The sequence below is a fragment of the Coccinella septempunctata genome, chromosome 7, assembly GCF_907165205.1.
Source record: "Coccinella septempunctata chromosome 7, icCocSept1.1, whole genome shotgun sequence".
NCBI classification, from domain to species: Eukaryota; Metazoa; Arthropoda; class Insecta; order Coleoptera; family Coccinellidae; genus Coccinella; species Coccinella septempunctata.
In genome coordinates this window covers 28598110-28604601 of record NC_058195.1, presented here as the reverse complement: position 1 = coordinate 28604601, position 6492 = coordinate 28598110, and the positions used below count along the sequence as shown (strand labels likewise).

At 37.7% G+C, this 6492-nt stretch overlaps 1 long non-coding RNA gene across 1 annotated transcript; it reads left to right on the top strand.

The window, feature by feature from the left end:
- The first annotated feature begins 5432 nt into the window (after positions 1-5432).
- LOC123317368 lies at positions 5433-6110 on the top strand. The gene is made up of 3 exons (XR_006538162.1): positions 5433-5755; positions 5857-5915; positions 5980-6110. It is a non-coding gene; the product is annotated as an uncharacterized LOC123317368 (long non-coding RNA).
- Positions 6111-6492: the final 382 nt, after the last annotated feature.

The following is a 6492-nucleotide window of genomic DNA, read 5'->3' as shown; positions in this document are numbered from 1 at the left end:
ATTTTCAAAATCGGTTCATTATGTGTTTATCCAAGAAATGTAATATTGAAATTACCGTCAAAAGGTGATGCTGAACAGATAGTTGAACCGCCCAAATTGAAGAACCTAATAAGAGTTTTGAAGAATCAAAACATTATTTTCAGGTTCTCTATTAGGGAGAAAAAATTCCTATGACGACATTGTTCCGAAAAAAACACCTGAGGGTGGCGCAACCCCCTATTTTTTTGATAGGAAAGAGATGGCTGATGTGTTTTAGTTAATAAACAGCTTTTTAACTAAACCACCTCCAACATCTGTTCCATATTCTAAAATGTTGGGGGTTGTTGCCACCCTCAGGTGTTTTTTTTTGGAACAATGTCGTCATGCATAGGAATTCTGTCTCTCTATAATGTAGAACTTCAAAATTATTTATTCTTGAGTTTTGGCGGTTCAACCGTCTGATCAACATAATCTTTTGACGGTAATAAGCATAGATTAAGGTGGTAACTTAATAACTCTAATCTATGGTAATAAGTTATTCAATAATAATATTCAAGGATTATACATTACATTATTTCGAGAATAATGAAGTGATTTTGAAAATTTTAACTGTAGAGAACATAAATAGTTCTAAACTAACCAACACTGGACATCTCTTCCACTTCCAAAAAATGTTGGGGGTTGACTTGACAGTAGCAATGGTTAGGTTCACAGATTACAGAGTAATCTCTGTAATCTGTGGTTAGGTTAGATGAAATTGAAACTCTAACGATTTGTCAAAATCAGCTAAGCGTTCGCTGTCGTGGGGCACACAAGCTTTTCCCTCCATTGATTCGCGTGCTGTTTTGGTCGAGTATTGTGCTTTGTGCATGTTTTTGGAAAAAATGTTCTTCCCGACGTTAAATTAGAGTAATTAGACTATAACTTTCTCAGAAATGCCTCTTTACAGTTATAATAAAAAGCTTTATGTGCCCCACGGTAACGAACAATCAGCTGATTTTGACAAATCGTTAGATTACCCTATTAATTGGGTTGCGATCATAGACCTTTATTAGTCTATGGTTGCGATTCAAAGATTCAAAGGATAATAGATGGAGAGGCACAGCCAAAAAAAGTCTCTGAATTTATTAAGCTCGGTTTTTTCTCAGGTGACTATAATCATAATATACAATAAAATGCTACGGTCAGTCAAGTGTATATTAGAACAGGTGCCTCAGGTGCGCGGTCAAACATGTCGTGATCACCGACATAATAAAATCAATTTCTAAAGGCTGAAACTTTATAAACTTTTGTTGTTTGTTATGTAAATCAAAATTACGATAGTGTCAGTCAATGTCCAATGGGGACACAGCTGGTCAGTCAGCTAATATGCGTACCGTTTATAAGGCCTGCCGCAGACATGTACAATGAATTTATATGGGACCGCGCAGACATGCAACTGAAAAGTTGCAGCGATTGCCTTTGTGTGCGCCCTCGAACCGCTTGCAATCAAACTGTTGCGCAACTGAAAAGTTGCATGTCTGCGGCAGGCCTAACGGTGCAATTCGTTTATTAAGAGTGAAAAATTTTTTAACTACTACGACAATAATATGATGTCATCAAGTACTCCGGCAATGAAGGAATTAAGTGGCTTTGTGGAGAATGTACGGAAGGTACGAGGCTGTCCAACTCGAATAAGAGTATCGAAAGCAAGTTTGACAGAACTGTTGCTATTATTAAACAACAGAACGAATTAACTACAGCAATCAATTTTTATGGTAAGTAAGATTGATGATTTCGAGAAAAAGCTTAAATCAGTAGAAACTCTTGAAAATATGATTTCCGCATCTGATTCAGAAGTTGTTAAACTTAAACAGGAAAATAAAAAAACTTAAACAGGAAAATAAAAAAATTAAAGAGGAAATAGGTATGCTTCAGCAGAGTATGAAGATGAGCGAGCTTGAGGTGGTCGGGGTTCCTGAGTCGAACAACGAAAACGTGGTGCAAATATTCAAGAATATATCAGCCAAAATAAACTACCAGAGCGCAGACAATCATATGGAAAACGTTTATAGAGTGCAGAGCCAGTGTCGATAAAGTCAAAGAGTTAATCTTTGATAAAGTTAATCTTTGTTAATCTTTGATAAAGTTAAGCGTGTAGTGGACTGCTTTTTTTTTCAATATCAAAGACCACCAGTAAGAAATGAAATGTTGGAGAAGGTTTTCTGTACTAGCTGTTGAATTGAAAGGGGAGATGGCGCAAGCGTTAAGAACCCTGGAAGACGCTCTTTTTCAAGTAGGCACTTGAGATCGAAAAGACAAGAAATTCCTAATGAAGAAGGCATTCATTAAGCGTCCTTTCTTGAAACGAGTTAAACCGGTTTTTCCTGTTAGTTAGTTTTTTTTTTCTAGAGTGAATTTTTGAGTAAGACAAAGCTTGTTCTTTTTCTTTATTTTGTTCAGTGAATCCCATACGTAAGTTACCACTCATTTCATTATTACCGTTTCTTATTTTATTAATTTTAAGGTTTTATTGCGAATATGCGGTTTTGGGGTACTTGGTGCATCATATTAGTTTTCATTGTATTTCGTTAATTACTCGAGGGCCAATTCCGTCCGTCCCTATTTTATGTGCTTCACACACAATATAACTCATTTTCTTTATTGTAGATAATAACGTACTTTCTGAGTTTTTCTTTCTTTGAACACGTCATAGGGACGCCAGACGCCATTTTGTACGCTACCCCTTTTTGCTTCCAATTCTATTCCATTTATGATTTGAGGGCTAGTTATTATAATAAACTTGTTTCATGGTGGATGCGCTTGTGTTATATAATGTTCACAGTATTAATTTCTTAATTTCTACATATTTTTTTGTGCTCATCTTATGAATACGTGTAAATGTCACTGAAACGTCCCCAAGCCAAGCCAATGATTCGATTACTTAGGTACGACCAACAGGGTAAATACTGTAATTGCATTAAGGACCCTTAATTACCATTTTTTCCTTTTCTTTTATTATTATTATTTTTCTCTTCACTGGTGGAGTTGGTCAATACAGGACATATTTGAACGTGATAGCCAAGAGCGGAAATAATTCATATTTGTGTTACGGGACAAACATACAACTTTTGTGGATTTTGCCCTTCCTAGTATCCTGCAGGCCGGATACCCTTGTATCTGCGTCGATTTCTGAGGCCGGATGCCCTTGCAGCTGCGTCTCTCACCCTTTAGGCCGGATACCGTTGTATCTGCGTCGATTTCTGAGGCCGGATGCCCTTGCAGCTGCATCTCTCTCCCTTGAGGCCGGGTACCGTTGTAACTGCGTCTCCAACCCTTTAGGCTGGATGCCCTTGCATCTGAGTCTAAAGCTACATTCACAATCAATTCACGGGCCGAAGTGCACTTCGGCACGGAAGCTTAGCAGATGGCGTTCTCCGTTACCATTCACAATGAAATTCAAGACAAAATTTCTTGCAAGTTGCAAACTATCACTTCGGCAAGGAATTTCGTGCCGGCTATAGATGATGCTGATGCTTATGTTTTGATCAGTTACATTTTTGATTCATTTGAGTATTTGGTTCCAAGATTATTGCGAATGGTAAATTTCGTGCCGAAGTGCACTTCGGCCCGCGAATTGATTGTGAATGCAGCTTAATCCTTCCCACAACCCCCTGACTGAACCCTACCCAATTCAGAACTGTTGTATGCTGAACGTAACTCATCTCACTGAAGTATCGGTTAAGAGTCATCATTAAGGAGCTGATAGCTGTAGATGTAACTGATTCCACCAAGTGTGCATTTCACGTGAGATTTTCTCTCGCCAGTTGAACCTGTTGCCGTAGCTACGTAAAAGCATACCTGTGTAGTAGATTATGTAGTTGTTGCTGTTCTAAGGGGAGGTTTTCTCGCAGCTCTTTTTCCTCCCCTCTGCTGCGCCCTAGCGCTATGACATTGGGAATCGTCTCCAATGAAACCCGAAATAAACGTTTCTTGTTTGGGTTTAAATGTGTTGTTTTCTTTCGAATCTCCCAACCTCCCGTCAATTTTTCTATTAGTAATCAGGGTAAGTACTTTGGGTTGCCTACGTAATGTGGAGTCCTACCCAGTGGCGGCTCGTGATCTAGTTCACTAGGGGGCTACTTTTAGAATAATAATAAAAATATGAAATTTTAAAACCAGTTTTCCGCAAAATTTTATGCAATTTATAATTCTTTTTGAAACATACCTGTTCTTATCTACTTGCTCGTTGTGCTTAATAATATTATTCCGCGGTATTCTAATTGAGCTGCGATATTAGTCGTAACCAGAAAAGCTAATTCTGTCGAACAATTTACATGCTAGGCAGATAGCTCATGCTTCTTAATTTTTTCATTAAGGTGATGCAAATCTCTAAATCCTGCCCTTGTCCATACGTTATCAATTGTTATACACTTGTCTTGAGAAGTTTTTGGAGTTTTATCTGCCTGGGTTAAATTTAAATCGGGAGTCGGTCTACCCAGCAGTTGAATACGGCTTTTTTCCGCCAGCGAAATCAGTTTTTAAAATATTTTGAACACTATTGTCCGCCGTGATTTGAAAACGTAAACAAATACGAACGCACGCTAGGTTGTCTATACGCTAGCCGGCAGCGGCTAGAATGAAGCGGATAGGGGCGACTTTTAACGTAGCCCTTTTACTCCTTAAAACGACCGACACGAAGAGTTGCGGCTGGAGCCGAATGACTGTCCGAATGCAAGAATTCGGGGCTATACGATTCATCGCCCATGCAGGGACGAACTGCTAGATTATGATTGAAATAAACAAAACTGCAGGAGTCGCATGAAAGTTTTACATTAATAAATTATATAAATAACCGTGGAAAGTAATATTTTCATTGAAAATCGTATGGGAAGGTAAATAGCATAAAAGGATTGATTTCTTGTGATTTCTTGTATGGGGGGCTGTAGCCCTATAGCCCTCACAGACCAGCCGCCACTGGTCCTACCACAACCAGACGATCACGATTTTTGGCCATAGAGTAGTAAGGTGTCTTTAAAGTGCTGTCATTCGTAAGTATCTTCGAAGTAAAAAGAATTCTACAAGCATCACTGACCAGCGCAAGGTAATTTAAGGCCAGGACAGTACAAGCGTAAGCAGAAAACGCAAACACTGGCAAACACTGAAAAAGTTCGCACCGAAAAGGTAAGCGGAAAACGATACACTCGAACGGCGCAGCACTATTGCTTTGCTAGTGCGCAGTACAGAACACTAATAAGTGGTGCGCAGTTGCGCACCAGTGCAACAAGCAGAAAACGCTAACACATAGACATATAGACATGGACTGTGCCTTCCCTTTATATCTATGCATGAAATACGGTCAAAAAAAGTGACAGAGAGAAATGCACGTCGGGCATGCAGTTGTCTTTTTCTAGAATTTTGATTGGTCCACACCATAGACCTAATAAAATATGGACAGGCCCTGAGAGAGAGAGGTCACGAGTAGTACGTTAGAAAGAGATGGACATATGGTAGAAAATGTCAAAATCATATGTTTATTGTTTACTGTTCAGCTACTGTGTTTTCAATCGATATTTCATTCTCGTCACAAACAATTTAGCAGAAATCTAGGTTTTTAGAATCGACTGCTACATGCTAATAAAGCGAAAGTGATTTATTTTTGGAAATAATAGACCAATGAAGGAGTTTCTTTGTTATTTCATGTATGTACATATAGGACATGATTTACAAAGATTTACAAGGAATATACCTAGTCTACTTTCTATATTTCATAAGGCCACAGCAAGAATTTGTAGAGGTGACTTGAATTTCGAGATAGTAGATATATTATTGAATATTATAAGGAATGTTGTTCTAAACGAAGTAGTTACATATTGTACCATCACATTCTATTTCAAGGCATGTCCGAAGAAAATACTTAACTCTAATCTGGATTCAATATTAGGAAGAGAAAAGATGTAAATCATTCAGTAAGTCCTGTGACATCGGCAAACTAAAAACTCAATATTTTCTGTTGATCAGTGTCACAGAAATCTAACACTGGAAAGCCACACGATAAAGAAACAGGAGCAGTAAAATATTACTGCCAGGAGTGCCAGAGAAGAGCAACTAAACCACCTGATGGAGAACCTATCAAAATAATTGAAAAAAAAATTGTGATTGATTAATCATCATATAAATATTTTCCCGGCAGGAAATTTCATGTTATTTGTGAAAGTATCAATAAACATACTCAAAATTATTGTCCTTTTCTCTATACCACACATGTTCTTGCTCAAGGAAGGTGAAATGTTTAAAAAATTCACTTTAACGATTAATTTTTCTCTGTGCAGCCAGAACGCAAAGCAGGGGTCCTTTTATCTTCGCAAATCACGAGTAATTTCAGTGTATATAAAATCAGACTCTGGCGAATGAGATAATAGTGTTGTTTTACACAACTCTCAAGTTTTTTACATTAATTAAAATCAAAAAAAAAATTTTCAGGTAGTATTTTTTTTATACGGAATCTATTATTTTATCAACACTTGAAAGTTT